This window comes from Dipodomys merriami, unplaced genomic scaffold (assembly GCF_024711535.1).
Source record: "Dipodomys merriami isolate MVZ:Mamm:240054 unplaced genomic scaffold, mDipMer1.0.p SCAF_116, whole genome shotgun sequence".
In the NCBI taxonomy this organism is placed as follows: Eukaryota; Metazoa; Chordata; class Mammalia; order Rodentia; family Heteromyidae; genus Dipodomys; species Dipodomys merriami.
Genome location: NW_027202449.1, coordinates 1,444,672 through 1,463,067, shown reverse-complemented (window position 1 = coordinate 1,463,067; position 18,396 = coordinate 1,444,672).

Sequence of the window (18,396 nt, the reverse complement as noted above, 5' to 3'; positions counted from 1 at the left end):
TCACCTGCGGGGGGGGGGTGTCCCTTGTCTGTCCTCATGACAGCCCTGGGAGACCAGGTTATTAGTCTCAGCTTATGGAAGAGGAAACTGAGGCACAAATCCGTGCCTGGCTAGACGGGCACAGGTTGGTGGGAGAGGCTCGGTGGCAGGATCTTAAGGTAGCACTTGGACCAGAGTGCTTACTCATGCCTTGAGACAGGACAGCGCCAGCTTCTTAGTCCTGTGTGCTGCTCCCAGGAGCTTCGTTGCTGTGGGCTCAGGGTGGAGGGTGGAAGCTGCCGTGAATCCTTCTTTGAGATCAGAGAGAATGCAGGCGCTGTGCAGACAGTGGGTGCAGACCCCCCTGTACCTGCTGCTGTGGGAGTGGGTGCGCACGCTCTCTCCCTCAGTGGAGGCAACGCAGGGACCTCACTGAGGCTCAGGGTGCAGGGGTGGCAGCAGGGCCCTGGGACGCTGAGCCCTCTGGTTGACGAGCTTCTGTCTTGCAGGGATGCATGGGCGGGAGGGAAAGGGGGAAAAGTCAAGCTGCCCCAGTGTGGATTATAAAAACACCTGGGAAACTGCATTCTTTGATCTGTCTCTGGGTCCCTTAACATCCAGTTGGCTAAAGGCAAGGATCACAGGGATGGGCTGGGCCTTGGGAATTCTGGGAAAATCCCCAGCTAGGGGTGGACCTGGAGGCTGCCTGTTTGTGCTGTGTGGGCTCTCTGCCTCTGGAGGAGAAGCAGCCCTGAGGAGCGGAGAGGAGGGGCCCAGAGTGGAACAGAATGGGGGGGGGCAGCGAGGAGGGGCCCAGAGTGGAATGGAACGGGGGGGCAGCGAGGAGGGGCCCAGAGTGGAATGGAACGGGGGGCAGCGAGGAGGGGCCCAGAGTGGAACAGAACAGGGGGGACAGCGAGGATGGGCCCAGAGTGGAACAGAACGGGGGGGCAGCGAGGAGGGGCCCAGAGTGGAATGGAACGGGGGGGGACAGCGAGGAGGGGCCCAGAGTGGAATGGAACAGGGGGGCTGCGAGGATGGGCCCAGAGTGGAACAGAACGGGGGGGGCAGCGAGGATGGGCCCAGGGTGGACTGGAATGGGGGGGCAGCGAGGAGGGGCCCAGAGTGGAACAGAACGGGGGGAGCAGTGAGGAGGGGCCCAGAGTGGAACAGATCGGGGGGGGCAGCGAGGATGGGCCCAGAGTGGAACGGAACGGGGGGGGCAGCGAGGATGGGCCCAGAGTGGAACGGGGGGGGGCATCTTAGCACGTTCTTTGTAAAGAAGGGTCTGTGAGAGGTTTCTCATGGGAACCCGGCTGCCTTTTTGTACTCACCCTGGGAGGAGAATGCAGACGCCTGACCCACGGGGCGAGCTCACTGCTTACTACTCTGACACCAGGAGGTCACTGGCGTGACAAGTGTGTCTTGTGCAGGAGTTTCCAAAGGATCTGGTCTGTTGTTGGGGGACAGCCAGGCCCGCCAGCGGGCATCCTCAGAGCCACCTTCACCAGGCTAGACCGAAGCCTGGGCCCTGTTCTTTCTTAGTCCTCACTACCAGGCTGCCATGCAGCCTGCGTGGAGAGTCTGCCAGGGATGGAGTGAGCTTCCATCACATCTATGTAACAAATTGCCCCTAAACCATGTGCCACTCTTGGTCTTATTTGTATTTATTTTTACTTAAATCTCCCTCCCGGCACTGGCTCCTTCCTACCTCCGTCTCTTCAGTCTAAGCAAGTGGGCCTTTTCTTCTCCATCTCTGGGTTATCAGAGTGGCTCTTCTGGTTTCTGAACCATAAAGGCCAGAAGGAGTTACCAAGGCCACAAGGAAAATTGAAAATAGCCCCCCCCCCATGCACAGAAGGGAGGGGCCCATGCTGTCTTCTTGAACAGATCTTGGGGAGAGAAATCACAGAGTTTGAGCAGCCCCAGATGGTCTCTGAACTCTCGGGGCTTCAGCCAAGGTCTGACCTCTGTACACCCCGCCTCTGGAGACACGTGTTGAGCAATCCAGGCCAGTTAGGTCCTGAGCCCAGAATAAAGTGACTGTTGCTTCGGTGGCTTCCCAGGTCTGCCGGGTCCCAGCAGAGGCCGGAGGCCAAGCTGGAGGAAGCAGATGGCCGGGCTACTGCACACTACACAGCAGTTCAACTGCAAGGCCAGCTGAACTATTGCATCACTGGACCAGACAGGGCTAGAGGGGCAGAGGCGAGACCCTGAGCCGAGCCCAGGGGCCGGCTGGAGGGAAGGAGGACAGGAGAAGGGGCAGGAGAGAGCCCAGGAAATGTGCTGGATTCTTACACTGGTGTTGTGTACCAGTGGCCTGAGGTGTCAATCAGACCTAGGCTGGAGTCCTGGCTGCTGATTGATGGGCTGTGTTGTTGAGGGAATGGTTTCCGCTGTGGACTAGTATAAAGTATCCACCTGTCCCACGCTCCCTGCCCCTGGCTGTGAGCAGGAAGCTGGAGTTGAGTGAGTCTCTCCATTGACAGTGCTTACGCGGTGTCTGGGCTCACCAGAGTTCTGGGTTATGCTGACTCTTGGGGTGACTGCACTGATGTTCTCTGATGGGTGTGGGGGGACATGGCACTGCAGGGCGGTTCTGTGACCCGGAACCCCTGGCCTCTGCTCAAGGCTGTGGCTAATGTTCTCCACAGCCCCCCCCCCCCACGCCCCGCTACCACACCTCCTGTGCTAGGCCAAGCCAGCCTCCCCTCTCTCCAGCCCCTGGGTACCACCAGCTTCTGGGCTGACCGCGGCCTCAGCACCCCCGGCTGCTCTCAGCCAGCGCAGAGCCCAGCAATCCCAACAGAGGCCCCGTCTTGATGATGATGCTGCACAAAGGTGCTGCAGGGCCTGGCGGGGAGGCCTGTCCCCCACGCCTCTCCTTGGTCACCCTTGGGTGAAAATAGCTGATGCTCCCTCCACCATCTTGACACCCCCCCCCACCACCTGCCCCCAGGGATGCTGTTCTCATTCTTCCCATAGTGCACCTGGCTAAAGGAGCCTGGCCCGCAGTCCGGGGTGGGGAGAGGAGACTATGATGAGGTCTCAGAGCCCTGAGGAGCCATGGCTGGTGCGCAGGCCAGGTTTGCCTGGGCCTTGTCAAGACCCCGGCCTGGAGGCGGGTGGGAGGGCTCAGAGCCCCACTCTTCCGTCCTCCTGACTGGCCTTCCCCCATGCACGCGGCATCTCTTTGTCCCTTTAGTCAGTGGCCACAACCTTCTCACACGGGAGCCGCACTGTCCCCGAGCGCTCGGGACGCTGGGGTGAAAACCCCAGGTTGAAAATAGATCCACACCTTGCTTCATTAGGTTTCTACTTCTCAGCCTGCTGCGGCTCTGCCGGTGCGCCAGGCCACTTCCTCTGCCTCGCGGCTGCACCGCGTCCTCCCTGGGTCTGGTGCACCCTCTGCCCAGCAGCTGTGGGCCGGGCCTGCCCCCCTCCCCCCTCCCCAGACCCTTCTCACCCACCCCCCAGCCCTCAGGCCGAGGCTCACAGGTCCTTCTCCTTGGAGAAGTCCCTCCCAGATTTCCAGGCCCGGCTATGGGGTGATGTGATAATTCCAGGCCGTCACACCCGTCCTTCTCCAGAACCTTCCTCCCTCCCTTCCTCCCCATTCCCCCACTTGGCCTGAAGGGGGTGTGTCTTTGGAAAATGTGAGTGACATCATCCACCTGTGGTCTCAGGTCGCGTGGGAGGAAAAGAACTACTTTTAACCAGAGCTCGCAGGTTTGGTCTCACTTTCCATGTGGCCCTAGACGCCCCCGGGCCGTCAGGGTGAGGGCTGTGCTGGACTCCCACGCTAGCCCTGTCCGGGACTCCAAGCCGGCTCGTCTGGTCCTCTCCCCGGGCCTAGCAGTACCCAGGGCTGTTTGTTGCATGATCAACAAATGCGTGCGTGCGAGCGTGCATGCGTGGGTGACGACGGCTGCACTCTTCCCCAAAGCTGATCCCACGCTCCCCTTCCTGGCCTTCGACCCGAGTCAATGACAGCTTACTACCCGACAGCAGCTGAGGATCCCCGGGGGGGGGGCCCAGGCCTCCCACGAGGACCCAGGGGTGTTCCAACATGGCCACTCCAAAGTCTGTGGACCCCTGTGACAGGCTGCAAAAGGCATGTGACATAAGTTGGGCCCTTTATGTATGTATGTATGGTCGTAGGGCTTGGACTCTGGGCCTGGGCTCTGTCCCTCAGCTCTTCAGCTCAAGGCTAGCCCTCTACCACTTGAGCCACAGCGCCACTTCCGGTTTTCTGGAGATAATAGTGTCATGGAATTTCCTGCCCAGGCTGGCTTTGAACCATGATCCTCAGCTCTCAGCCTCTTGAGTAGTTAGGATGACAGGCGTGGGCCACTGGTGTTGGCTTATTTATTCACTTTTTAAGGCTTTTACATGTTTTAGTATAAAGGTGATGTCAGAGGAATGACCGTTATGTAAGTGAGGGAAGGTAGGCCCTTTAAAAGCCTGGAAGCTGAGGGCTGGGTGGGGACTTAATGTGGGGACAAAAAAGGTGCATCATGATGATGGCAGAGTATCTTCCTAACTATAAGGGAAGCTTCCAGAAACCGACACTTGACACCCTCTACCCTCCCGCTCCTCACAGGAGCGGGACCTGTTCCATCCTCAGTATACTGACAGGACTCAGTTCTGGCCAGTGAGGGGGCATGGTTGCTCACTTGCTGGTGTCATTTCCCTTCTCTTCCTCACAGAGCCCATCCACGTCCAGTCTTCTGCTTCGTGACTCTGGGCCGGCCCCCTCCTCCCGCTCAGCCATGGGTCCTGGGGGTCTCCTGCCCCTCTCGATGGTGATTGGCTCTGGAAGGGGCATATGACCACATAACAACAGCTGGTGAGGTGCGAGGGACTCGCTGGGGCTTCTGGAAGGTTTCCAGAAGATGAGGTGAGGGCAGGGGCTGATTTCTTGCTGTCAGTCTGTGGGTGACAGTGGGGTTGATGCTTGGCCCCGTTCAGAGATCCTGACTGAAACACTGTGATTGTCCGACACTTGAATCTCGCTTCCTTCAGACTCCTCACTTCAGGGGTCCCTTCCTGCGACCTCCAGATTAGGACGGAGCGCCCAACAACTGGCAAAGGGCTCCTTGGCGTCTCCTGTCTGGGAAGTGTGTCCAAAGAGAGCCAGGCGGTGTCCCTGTGTGGTCCCTGCGGTGTCCCTTGGGCCTGTGTCCCTGCGTGGTCCCTGCGGTGTCCCCTGGGCCTGTGTCCCTGCAGTGTCCCCCAGGCCTGTGTCCCTGCGTGGTCCCTGCGGTGTCCCCCGGGCCTGTGTCCCTGCGTGGTCCCTGCAGTGTCCTCTGGGCCTGTGTCCCTGCGTGGTCCCTGCGGTATCCCCTGGGCCTGTGTCCCTGCGTGGTCCCTGCGGTGTCCCCTGGGCCTGTGTCCCTGCGTGGTCCCTGCGGTGTCCTCTGGGCCTGTGTCCCTGCGTGGTCCCTGCGGTATCCCCTGGGCCTGTGTCCCTGCGTGGTCCCTGCGGTGTCCTGTGGGCCTGTGTCCCTGCGTGGTCCCTGCGGTATCCCCTGGGCCTGTGTCCCTGCGTGGTCCCTGCGGTGTCCCCTGGGCCTGTGTCCCTGCGGTGTCCCCAGGCCTGTGTCCCTGCGTGGTCCCTGCGGTGTCCCAGGCCTGTGTCCCTGCATGGTCCCTGCGGTGTCCCCCGGGCCTGTGTCCCTGCGTGGTCCCTGCGGTGTCCCCTGGGCCTGTGTCCCTGCGTGGTCCCTGCGGTGTCCCCCAGGCCTGCACCCCAGGGTGTGGCAGCACAGTGGGGTAGGCCCACACATGATCCATGCATGAAATGGGTGAGGAAGGGAGACGTGGGGCCGGCCGCCGTCCGGGGCTCCTCAGGAGTGCGGTTCTCACCATCCGTTTCCTCCCTCTGTCCCTTCCCTGGGGGCGGCAAAGAATGCATTTCAGGAGCAATGCAAGGGGAATTGGAGTCCTCCAGGCCGGCATTTCCATCCCAAGTCCAGGTTCATACTCACCGCCCTGAGCTCTCCATCGGCACCCCAATCCCAGATCCAGACACGGGTCAGCGGCTCCCCCCTCTTCCTCCTCACTGGTGTTCCGGCAGGTGATGTCCACCGCTGGCCGGTGCACGTGAGCTGCACACGCGCTGCAGGGTGTGACTCTGCGGGGTTAGCAGATCCTTTCTGAGGGTGAGCCCTTCGCAAGAACCCCATCACCCAGGCAGAGCCAGGCCCTAGGGAGCCCCAAATCTGCCTGCCTGGGTGTTCAGCCCTGTTTCTTCAGATTCGTTCTGCTGGTCTTCAAGTGGTGAAGTTTTAGCACCAGAATGTCTTCACTTATTCAGTATTCATGTCCGTCCATCCATCCATCCAAGTATGCATACATGCATTCATCCATCCAGCCATCCATCTACCCATCCATTCTTCATCCATCCATCCATCCATCTATCCATCCATTGCTTCTATCCATCTTCTATCCATTCACCTATCCGTCTATCCATCCATCCATTCATTGCTTCTATCCATCCATTATTCATCCATCCACTCACCTATCCACTTACTCATCCATTAATCTACCCACCTACCCACTCTCCCATCCACCATCTGTTGCGCTTGAAGATGGCGGGGAGAGGATGAAGAATGGAACTGGGTAGTCACCTCTGGCATAATGGTGAATGTGGGCGTGAGGCTCACCTTGCATTGGACACCAGTGCCTGGGTCAGGAGGGCTTATGGCTTACAGTGGGCTGTATGTGTCAGACCGCCTGGAGAGGCTCATGGGACAGCACTATTTCCTGGGGGCCTGTGAGAGTGAACCCCTCTGGTGCAGAGACCCTGGCCGTGTGTGTGTGTGTGTGTGTGTGTGTGTGACTCGCTCCCACTCCGCGTCTTCTTGTTTTTAGTTCAGCTCTTCCCATTCTGAATTTCGGTTCAGCTCAGTTCCTACCAGCCCCTCGGGGCAGTTCCACACGGCCGACGCCCTACTCCCCAGATTACTCAGGTGCCTTTCTGATAAGAAAAGTGAAAACCTGAAGTTGAGCGCTGGAGGCTGTCCCGTAACTTCCTGAATCCTGCGGAGCCCGGTCCTGCCGTAGGGAACAAGCCACAGCCCGGGCGGAATCGCGGCTGGGAGCTGGGTTTCGCTAGTCCTGCAAGGGGAACTGGGCAGGGCAGATTTGGTTTCGGGGTCTCTCCTCACCTGCTAGAGGGGGACCAGGGTCACCCCCGCCTCATGAGTGGGGCCCGAGGCAGGGCCCGTTCCTCCTCAGCCACCTGTGCCGGCCGGGCCGGGCCCAAGGGCAGGGCCACGGTGTTGCGACATGCGCGGCAGGGGTTTGCGGCTCCCGGGCCAGAAGCTGCCCAGGTGTTGCGGGACCACAAGACTGAATTAGACCCCTGTGGAAACACCACCTGCTGCCTGGCTCTTCCCGAGGCCTTGGCTCTGGACCCACACCCCGTAACCCACACCCAAGCCCGGCTGGCTCTGCGCCGGGCAGACCCCGGCCAGGCAGAGTGCCTGCCTGTGCGCCGCTAACGCGGGCGGGCCGGGCCGTTCTCCCATGGGTCAGAGGTGGGGGGGGGGCCGCACAGGATCGAGTGCATGCCTCCAGGAACAAGTGTGCATGGAACAAAAGAACCAGAGAGACACAGCCATCCCCCAAACCTGCCCCTGCCCGGGACTCACACCCCCTGAAGATGTCTCTTTATGGGGAAATAAATGGAAATGCACAGCAAAGTTCTACAAATGGTACAAAGAGCACGCTCATGCCGGTTACCGGGTTTGCCTGGTTTTTTGGTAGGAAGTTACTCGATGAGTCGTTTGTTTGTTTGTTTGAAGGTGTGAGTCACACGCACTGTCATCTCTCTGGCCGTCTGAATTCACCCCTCCAGGGTCTTTGCTATGTTCATAGTTGTGCACGCATCACTGCAGGTGATTTGGAGATGGCGTCCAGGCTCGGCTCCCTTCCTGGGGTGTAGGGAGCAGCCAGCCAGGCCTGACTGCAAATGCTGGCGGCTGTTGATGCTAACTGTGAGCAAAGCCAGCGCGTCATTCTTCCATCAACGTTCTTTCCAGATGCACCGAAGATCTCCGCCTGCTGGAAAGCTTCAACCATGCTGCTTGTTTGCTTTTCCTTCCTTTATTTTGCAGTGCTGGGATTTGAACCCAGGGCCTTTGTATGTACTTGCATTCCAGCACTGAGTTATACTCCCCAGGCTTTACAAAGTGCTGGGTTCTTGGGAGGTAGCAATGAGGAGGATTGTGGTTCAAAGCCAGCCCAGGTAAAATGTTCGCTCACCTCCATCTCATCTCCACCGATAATTCTGGGCATGGTGGTACTCAGCTGTCATCCTAGCTCCCTGGGAAGTGTACACACGAGATCTCAGCCTGAGGCTGACCCTTGGCAAAACTTAAGTCGCTACCTGAAAAATAACTAAAGTAGAGCTCCTGCCTAGCAAGTTTGAGGTTCTGAGTTCAAACCCTACCACCACAAGGGGAAAAAAAGTGCTGAGTTTAGCTCCCTGCCTGGGAACAGACCAGCCCTGTCGGGACCAGGAGTCCTGCTTGGATCCTGCACGTGGCTCTGTCTCCCTTCAGTCCACACTGCAGCTCTGCTGGGGAGGAGGTGGAGGCTGTGGATTCTGAGGTCTATCCTTGGCCCGGCCAGTCTCGTGCCAGGGCTGTCTTGTGGGCCCCTTGAACCCCGAATCATTCTCACAGTGCTGAGAGCAGCCAGTGCTGGTTAGGTGCTTTGGGCCTGCCAACCCTGCCCAGGGCAGCCAGCAGCCTTCCGCAAGGCCCCAGCTCGGTCATGGTGATCAGTCATGGGTGCCAACACTGGGCCTTAGGGCAGCATAGGGTTAGTGCCACAGAGTTCTGGGGGTCAGAGCTGGTCTGAGTCGTCAAGGCTGGGCCAGCTCCATAGATGGAGAACTGAGCTCAGAATGTCCACGCGGCCTGCGAGGTCTCCGGGAGACACCGCTCCCTGGCACCGTCCCCGGCAGCCTGGTGGCTGTCAGTCCCCACGCCCTCCCTCCCCACACTCAGGGTGAGATCGATGAGACCGGAGCAGGTGCAGGGGCCACCCACCACACGGGGTGGGCTGCTAGCCCCACAGATGGGCGCCCACCGGAGGGCCACTTCCCTTCCACACGTTTGCTGTTCGGTTTGTCAGACTTGGTTTGGGTTATGCCACGGCCAGCTGGGCGTGTGGGAGGGGGCCTGGCTGTTGGCGCCAAGGACGTACAGGACCCCTCCCCCCTCCAGGACGGGGTCCTAGAGCCTCAGGGGCCAAAGGCCACAGCATCAGGGCACCAGCACTGGGAGTGAGGCACGAGATGTGGGGGGAGCTGGGGCTACCCAGGGGGCTGAGTCCTGAGGATCGAGGTTCAAAGCCAGCCCAGGAAGGAAGGTCCGCCAGACACTTACCTCCTCCAATTAATCACCAAAAAAGTCAGAAGTGGAGCTGTGGTGGCTCCAACGGCCACGTGCCAGCCGTGAGTGAAAAAGCTGGGCGGCGCCAGCTCTGCGTCTCAGCCCCAGGACGGCCCAACGCAAAAACAAAGCTCAAACCTCCAGACCCTGGGAGGACGGCCGGGGAGTCAGCCGTGGGCTTGGGCCTTTCCCCGGGGTATTCTGAATAATATTAATGATCATAACGTGGCAGGAGGACACCACTGAGTTTGGGAGCTGCAGGACCACAAGGCTGTCCCGGCTTGGAGGGGGGGGTGGCCTGTTGGAGGGGGAGGGGTGGCCTGTTGGGGGGGGAGGGGTGGCCTGTTGGAGGGGGGAGGGGTGGCCTGTTGGAGGGGGAGGGGTGGCCTGTTGGAGGGGGAGGGGTGGCCTGTTGGGGGGGGAGGGGTGGCCTGTTGGAGGGGGAGGGGTGGCCTGTTGGGGGGGGAGGGGTGGCCTGTTGGGGGGGGAGGGGTGGCCTGTTGGAGGGGGAGGGGTGGCCTGTTGGGGGGGGGTGGCCTGTTGGAGGGGGAGGGGTGGCCTGTTGGGGGGGGAGGGGTGGCCTGTTGGAGGGGGAGGGGTGGCCTGTTGGGGGGGGAGGGGTGGCCTGTTGGAGGGGGAGGGGTGGCCTGTTGGGGGGGGAGGGGTGGCCTGTTGGAGGGGGAGGGGTGGCCTGTTGGGGGGGGAGGGGTGGCCTGTTGGAGGGGGAGGGGTGGCCCTGCCTCCTGGCCGCTGGCACTGTGCCCAGGCTGCATCTAGATACCACATGAGTGTCAGCTGCCCTGGTGTGGCTGTCACCCCTGGGGGCTCAGCACACACGCCCAGGGTGACCTCATAACCAGCACTCTCGGCAGGATGGAGTGGTCAGCTGGGGTCCCTGTACTAATGCTGCTGTTTTCCTGCGTGAAGGCGCTGCACGGGGCCGGGGTACCCTTGCTGTTCAGGCATACCCCCCATACTTTTGGACTGCCCATCCTCAGGGTGAGCCAATCTGCCAGCGCACACACGGGGAGCCGTGCACAGGGGCTCCACGCCTCTCTCCGCTGCCAGGGGTAGCAGGTGGTGGGTGTGGGGGTCCCAGGGGTCTTGATCCAGGGAAGGCTGCTTGGAGGAGGTGACTTTGGAGCTTGAGTCTGGGGCCTGAGGGTAGAAAGAGACCCTGGATGGTGAGCGGAGGACTTCGGGCAGAGGCCCAGGCTTGAACCTTTTGTAAGAATCACGCCCCATCCCCCCTAGACATCCGACGGCACTTGGGGTGAGAAGACCCCTCAAGGCCAAGCCGGCCCTTCCTCGAGCCCCCGGGCGCGGGTCGGGGGCCGCCCGGCCCAGGCTGGCCAGGCTGGCCGGCTTCCGCAGGCTGCGGTGAGAAAGTTGGAAACGTGGCAGGAATCTGCCCCACGCTGAAGGGAAACCGTTCTCTTTCGGGCCTGTGTCTGTGGCCTGCGGTGTGGGTGGAACACATTTTCCCCTCTGCGCGTTTTTTTTTTTTTTAATTATAAAAAGAATACAGCAGCAACCACATTATATAAAATCTGAGAAGAGCGGCTCACGGCCACGCCCGCCCTCCCCGGGCCGGCGGTGTCCTGGTCTGAAAATGAACAGACATCACTGTATCAGGCCTGCTCCCCCTCCCCCCCCCACACACTCCAACTCAGTCTGGGGAGGGGTGGGGGGGAGGGGGGCAGCGTCCGGAGGTGGACGTGTGGCTCTGACTTCAGATGCTGTGTCTGTGTCCACCTAGTTGGCCTTTGGTCTCTGTTTACCTTCATGGGGTGATGTGGGGACTGGCGTTGTGGGGTGACCGTGTGACCTCTCTGCTCTGCACCCCGCCGCCTCTGCTACCACTCTGCTACCACCCATGGCCCCACATTTCCCCGGTGCTTCAGGACGCCCCCCCCCCGCCTCCCCCAGGCGGCTGGGCTGTGGGGGGCTCCCAGCTGGCCGAGACGGGGCCTCAGCCCGTGGTGCCACCCTGCTGGCCCCAGGCCGCAGCACCTGCAGGTGGCTGGACACCTGGAGGAGCCACTGTCCCCGGGGTGATGGCCGCTGCAGTCCCTTGTCCCCAAACCCCGCGGCACGGCCCAGCCATCTGCCAGCCACTGTGCCGACACCTGCCAGCCACCGCGCCTTCCCCTCACCATGAGGAACCGGTGCCCAGCACCCCGTGTTCACTGGGGCTAATTAAAGACAGGTCTTGGAGCCCTAGGGAGTGCTGGACATCCGGGACGGAGCCCCGGCCCCGGCCAGCCCCTGCTGTCACAATTGTTTTAAAAATGAAAAATAGACACAGCAAGGCTGCGTGGGAAGGGCAGAGTCCCTGTGCCCCCCGTACCCCCGTGTCGCCCCTGCACCCCTGTGTCTCCCTGTGCCCCGTGTCAGATGCAAGAAGTCACAGCTAAACCAGGACCTGGTCAGCACTTCTTTCTTTCTTTCTTTCTTTCTTTCTTTCTTTCTTTCTTTCTTTCTTTCTTTCTTTCTTTCTTTCTTTTTCTTTTTTTCATTTTGAGGTTGGTTGTGGGACTTGAACTCTGGGTCTGGGTACTGTCCCTGCGCTCTTCAACTCAAGGCGAATGCTCTACTTCTGGTTTTCTGGTGGTTTATTGGAGATAAGAGTCTCTCAGACTTTCCTGCCTGGGCTGGCTTTGAACCACGATCCTCGATCTCAGCCTCCTGAGTAGCTAGGATGACAGGTGTGAGCCACCGGCGCCCGGCTAGTACTTCTTTCTTTTTTTTTTTTGGTGCCAGTACTAAGGCTCACACTCAGGGCGTGGTGCTGTCACTTAGTTTCTGTACTCCAGCCTAGTGGTCTGCCACTTCAGACAACTGGTGGTTAGTTGGAGATAAGAGTACCTACTCTTCTGTCCTGGCTGGTTTCAATCCCAGTCCTCAGATCTCAGCCTCCTGAGTGGCTGGGATTACAGGGGTGACCTTGTCTGACCTTCAGCATTCAGTTTAGCATCTTGGTTATCACATGTGTTCAAAGATAGCCTTTTACTTTTTTTGCTGGTCCTGGGGCCTGAACTCAGTCATTGTCACTATGCTCAAGGTTAGCGCTCTATCACTTGAGTCGCAGTACCATTTCCAGCTTTTTCTGAGTAGTTTGTTAGAGATCAGAGTCCCCCAGACTTTTCTACCTGGGCTGGCTTCAGTCTGTGATCCTCAGATCTCAGCCTCCTGAGTTGCTAGGATTATAGGCATGAGCCACTGTGCCTGGCTAGGATAGCTTTTATTTATCTCTTCCCTTCCCCCACCCTTTTGAGATAGGTTTTTGCAATGTAGCCAGGCCTGGCCTCAAATTCACCATCTTCCTGTCCAGCCTCCTGAATGCCGGAATTACAAGTGTGCTGAATTGTGTCTGACTCTACTTACTGGCTTTTCCAGACAAGTGTATACAGACATAAGAAGCACACACCAGAAGCTGCTGTGCACTGCAAAAAATAAAATAAATAAAAACTAGAGAAAGGTAGAAAAACAATTTGGTGCCAACCGATGCCTGCGGCCTCTAGCGCCTTTCCCAGGGGCACGCACGTGCGGTGTAGTCACACGCCGGGAGGGGCTGAGCGCTGCACCCCATGCGTCTGGGGTTCGTGTCCCCAGGCCTGCTCAGGTCCACAGTGGGGTGAGCGTGGGGTGAGCAGCCGGCCCGGGCAGAGCCCCACGTCTGGGGCTGCATCTGAGGAGCTTCTCTGTGCAGAGCCCACCTTGGCGCCGACACACACAGGCGGCGATGCTCGCTTCTCTGGGGCACTGTCCCTGCACTTGGACGGGGGCCTCACCTGCCCACTCAGCTCCGTCCTCTCCGCTTCTCGCTGTCCCCAAGAGTCCTCTGGCAGGGATTAATGCAGACATGAAGACGCTTCTGTGTTGGGATTAAAACAGTGACTTTGCTGGGTGCTGGTGGCATGCCTGTAATCCTAGCTACTCGGGAGGCTGAGGTCTGAGGACTGAGGGTCAAAAATCAGCCCTGGCAGACAAATGCTCGAGATCCTTATGTGCAACTAACAACCAAAAGCCAGCCATGGAGACCTGGCCCTGGGTGCTCCGTGTGCCCTGCCCTTCACACCGTGCTAGGGCTCACGGCTCGGAGTGCCGCTGCGGACCTGGGGACCCTGGCGCTCTGGCTGCTCCTCGGGGCTGCAGTGACCCTGGGTCCCCAGCCCCGTGGGAGCTGGGAGCCATGTCCTCCCCAGGCTGGCCTGCCCTCGGACTGAGAAGGAAGAAAACGCGTGCCAGGGGCCCGGCCGGCTCTCTTGCTGGCCGCGAGGCCCTGCCGCCGGGGCTTTCTTCCCTGCCTCTCTGACGTGGGGGTGGGAATCCCGGCCCCTCCTGGCCACAGGGCCGACGCTAGCGGGCCGTGATCACAGCTGCTGGACGCAAGCGCCGTGGCCACCGTGCTAAGGCCGACGGGCGCCTCTGGCCCGCCCTCACCGTCGCGCCGGGCGGCAGGGCACGGGAAGAAGGACGGCCCCAGGCTGGACAAGAGCTTCCTGCCGGGCAGGGTGTTCGCCACCCACCCCGCCCTGCGGGTCCTGTGGGACAGACCCACAGACACAGCACTTACGATGTGTCTAGTGTGGCGTGCAAACCAGTGCCACCATCCTCCTCCTCCTCACCTCCATCACCATCACCACCGTCCCCACCGCAACGATCCCCATCATCATCCCATCATCGCCGTCCCCACCACCACTACACCACCATCACCACCATCACCCCTCACCATGCCGACCACCTCCACCGGCATCACCTCCCCCATTTCAGACAGGAGGGACAGGAAGCGGGGTGTGGAGGGTGGTGTGGTTCGGAGGAGGCTGCTTCCCACCCACAGATGCTGGTCTTCCTGTCCCCTGCGGGCCTGTGCGCCAACCCCGGCCTTGGCTGGTGAGGGCTGCCTGGGTGGCCTGCGACCCGGGGCTCCTCACAGGAGGCAGGCCAGCGGCGAGGCTGGGTGGCCGGGAAGCAGATCTGAGAGATTGGAGGAGCGCACGGCGCTGGCGCCGGGGCAGCACGTCAGGGAAGGCCGGTGCGTCCTGAAGCCAGGGAGGCAGCGCCAGCTCCGTCTGCCCTGGCGCCCCAAGGGGCCGCCCTGCCAGGGCCTGGGTTTTAGAGCTGCCATTGTGCGGCAGCAGCGCGGCGGGCTGTGTGTCCAGAGCCCAAGCGGGGCGGGGGCCGTGCTCCTGGAGACCCTGGCTGCACCTGCCTGGAGCCTCCCTCTCCTCTCGGGCCGAGACCCACAGAGGGGTCAGGGAAACGGGGGCTGCAGCGCGGGCCCCGGGGGCGAGGGGCACAGGGTGCTGCGCGAGTCTCAGTGGTGAACTCAAGTCACTGGGTTTGGGTCAGCATCTGGCCCACGTGACTCTCAAGCCCCCCAAGAATTATGAACTGGGGGGGGCAGCACCCAGGATGGGGTGGGACCCACCAGCAACAGGAAGAGTCTGGAGGAGAGGAACTTGGCAGAAACCCAACTTCTCTAAAATATTAAAAGCCTGTGGCAAGCAGAGGCCGACGCCGAGGGCCGCGGGCTCCGGAGGGGTCTGACCGTTGGCAGCGCGGCCCTGGCATTGAGCAAGAGGGCTGTGCCCTGCGGTGGCCTTGCTGCCCCCCTGTGTGAATGCATGTGTGTGTGTGTGCGTGTGTGCCACACGCTGTGGCCATGTGCTAGCCTGCCCCCTCGGGGGCAGGAATGGCCTCTCTCCCCATGGCTCCTGACTCCTGCCCGGATTCCCGAGCAGTCCCTCTGTGAGCCTTGTGGAAGAGCGAGCCGGTGGCCATGTATGTGTCTGGGCTGGGCTGGCCTGCGGCCCATCCTTGGCCTCTATGTCTGGAAGGGCTCTGGTGTGGGTTGCAGGAGCACGCATAGTGGGAAAGTCCCCGCGAAGTGCTGAGAAATCCTTTTGTAATTTAATGTTTTCCCCATTTGGTACTGGCTTGAACTCAGGGCTGGGGACTGATCCTTAGGTTTTTCCATCGAGGCTGGTGCTCTACCACTTGAGCCACACCTCCACTTCCAGCTTTTTGCTGGTTCACTGGAGTTAAGAGACTGGTACACTTTTCTTCCCAGGCTGTCTCTCTGAACTGGGATTCTCAGCTCTCGGCCTTCTGACTAGCTAGGATTACAGGTGTGAGCCACAGCGGCCTGCTGGGATGTCCTTGATAAGGTTCTTGTCTGCAGAGCCGAGCAAGAGCCGCTGGAGGAGGGCTGGAGGAGGGCTGAAGGAGGGCTGGAGGTGATCGAGGAGGTGATGGGGTGATGGAGGAAGGCTGGAGGAAGTGTTGGAGGAGGGCTGGAGGAGGTGATGGAGGAGGATTGGAGGAGGGCTGGAGGTGATGGAGGAGGCCTGGAGGAGGTGATGGAGGTGATGGGGGTGATGGAGGAGGTGATGGAGAAAGGCTGGAGGAAGTGATGGAGGAGGGCTGGAGGTGATGGAGGAGGACTGGAGGAGCTGTAGGCTGCTACAGCTGGTGGGAAGCTGCCAGTGGGAAGCTTGGGGCCTAGGCTCCCAGTCAGGCTCAATTCATATTCACCTGGGCTCATCTTGGAGGATGCCTTAATCAGGCCTTGAGTCAATTTACCCACCCTCGGGGTTTGGGATGGGGGTGGGGGGGGGAGGAAGCTAGCACAATCAATCGAGAGGGAGCGCCTGCGAGCAGTGGCAGGTGATGATACCCTGGCTTCCGGGCTGGGGGGTGGGAGGGGTCAGAACAAGGGGGGGGGGAGGGGCGTTGCCTGCCTCTCCTCAGAGCACTGCTCTGCCGGTGTGGGATCTGTAAACAGAGTTTGCTCAGGTCCCGCTGTGCACAGGAGAGGCCGGTCAGGGTCCCCTCACCCTGGCTGTCCATGGCCATCCCCTCCCAGGGCACTGCGTGGCCCTGGGACCAGCGCTTACCCTCTCTGATCCATTCCCTCACCGAGGTAGCAGTAGGACGGCGGGATCATTCCCCATCTGAAATAGGGGAAGGTTTTCGCACAAATGCCTCGGGGTGCGCTGAGCAGGGGGGGCCTGGCAGCCCAGTCCCTCTGCCAGCATGGGGGGGGAACCCCAGCGATTCCAAACACCACCTGGGCTGAATCTGGAAGCCTTGGAGTTGGAGGGAGGAGAGGGAAAGAAGAAAGGGGAAGGGAATCCAAAGATGGGAGGCTGCTCCCCCGGGCACGTCCTGCCCCGTTTGGCAGGGATGTGAAGTCTCAGAGTGTTGCTTTTTCAGCAGCCATCTTGAGGCCTAGTGGAAGACAATCTCCGGTTTCTAGAACTTTCTCCCACTCCCTGGATGCTTAGTTATCTAGCATGTGGTTGGGCCTGGACCCCCACCCCTCACCCCAGCCCCTGACTTCCGGAGGCTGCAGCCCCTCCCTCTCAGTTGTCAAGGTGACCTTGGGAGGCGGAGCCTGCTCCCCCCCCACCTCTCCACACCCCTGCAGAGCGTGATTCTAGGGTCCCCCTGGCAGCTGTTACCTCGAGTCTGGCCATGCTCCAGCATTAATTGGATTAAAAACAGTTGCTTGAGGGAATGGGGGTGGGGTGGGGTGGGGGAGCCAGCCAGAGTAGCATCAAGGGTCAGTTGGAAGGACCTCGGGCCTGCCTGAGAGGGGAGAGGGCACTTCCTGTCCTGCTGGCCTTGTTAGCTGGTGGCTCACGCCTGTAATCCCAGCTCCTCAGGGAGTAGCTGACATCTGAGGATCCAGGTTCAAAGCCAGCCTAGGCAGGAAAGTTCACCATACCCTATCTCCAGCTAGCCACCCCAAAGCCCGAAGTGAAGCTGTGGTTGAAGTGGTTGAGCACCAGTCCTGATGGAGAAAGCTAGGGTCAGGATAAGGCCGAGACTCTGAGTTCAAGTCCCAGTCCCAGCGCAAAAAAGTAAAGTGAAGGGATCCAGAGAGAACTGGCCACACAAAGCCCACTTGGGCCCTCTGTGGTGGAGTTAATCTTCGATGTCACGTGACTGTGGGTGCCCAGGGCATGGCGGGCACCTGGAGGCCGAGTGGGAACAGAGGGCTGGCCGGACCGAGGGAAGAACGCTGGTCTCCAAGCGGAGCACCGGCCCCGGGGCCCAGCTCTGGACTGACACCGCGGCTTATCAAGTCTGAAGAAGGGACACTGGACCTGGGGCAGCATCCACCGCCCCCGTGGTGAGGGCTGCTCAGCTTTCTCTTTCGTTTCCTTTCTGACCATTGAGCTCTAACAGTCCGTGTCACGAAGGGGCGGGGTCCGCAGGCCCGGGGGGCTGCTGGCAGGGCTGACCCAGAGGCCGGGGTGCCCGCCGAGAAGGCAGGAAGCAGGCCTCTGGGAGGCTGGAGCCTGGAGGACGTCGAGGGACGCAGTGCCCCCTGCTGGCTGGAGCTGGTACTCCTCTCACCTCACTTCCTGGAGGACTGGGGTCTCTCTAGTCCTGGGCACCACAGGACAAACTCCCGGGGTCAGAGGTGCAGATGGCCCACTGGGGCGGCCGGCTCACGTCTGTTATCCTAGACCCTTGGGCTGTTTTCTTATTAACTGAGTTTTAGAGCTCTTTCTATATTCGGAACCTACGTGGTGGGGTAGGAAGTTTGTGACCATTTGCGCCTGGCCCCGGGCATCACAGCATCTTTCGGAGACACCTAGTTCTTAATTTTGATGGCGGGCTTAATTGTTAGTGGCTGTCTTTTATGAGTTGTGTTTTGCTGGGTCCTGGGCTTTGTTTTGTCTGGGTGGGGGATGGAACCAGGGTCTGGGAAACATGAGAAACACGTCCACGGACACACTCATTTCTCCTTCGCTAACAGGACTGGCTGGCCGCTTTACACTTTTAGGTTTCATGTGCGTTACTCCAGACGGACAACGGAAGGTGTGGGTTTGGGCACCTCCATGCTGCAGTGAGCATGTGCCAGGGCGTGCATTGTGTGAACCAAGCAGCCGGCTGGGATTCCCTGGCGCCGAGGCCTTGGCTCGCTAGACCGGGATCCCCTGGAGGACGGAGGCCCACGAAGCTGGGGTCTGGCAGGGTGAGGCCCCTGGTA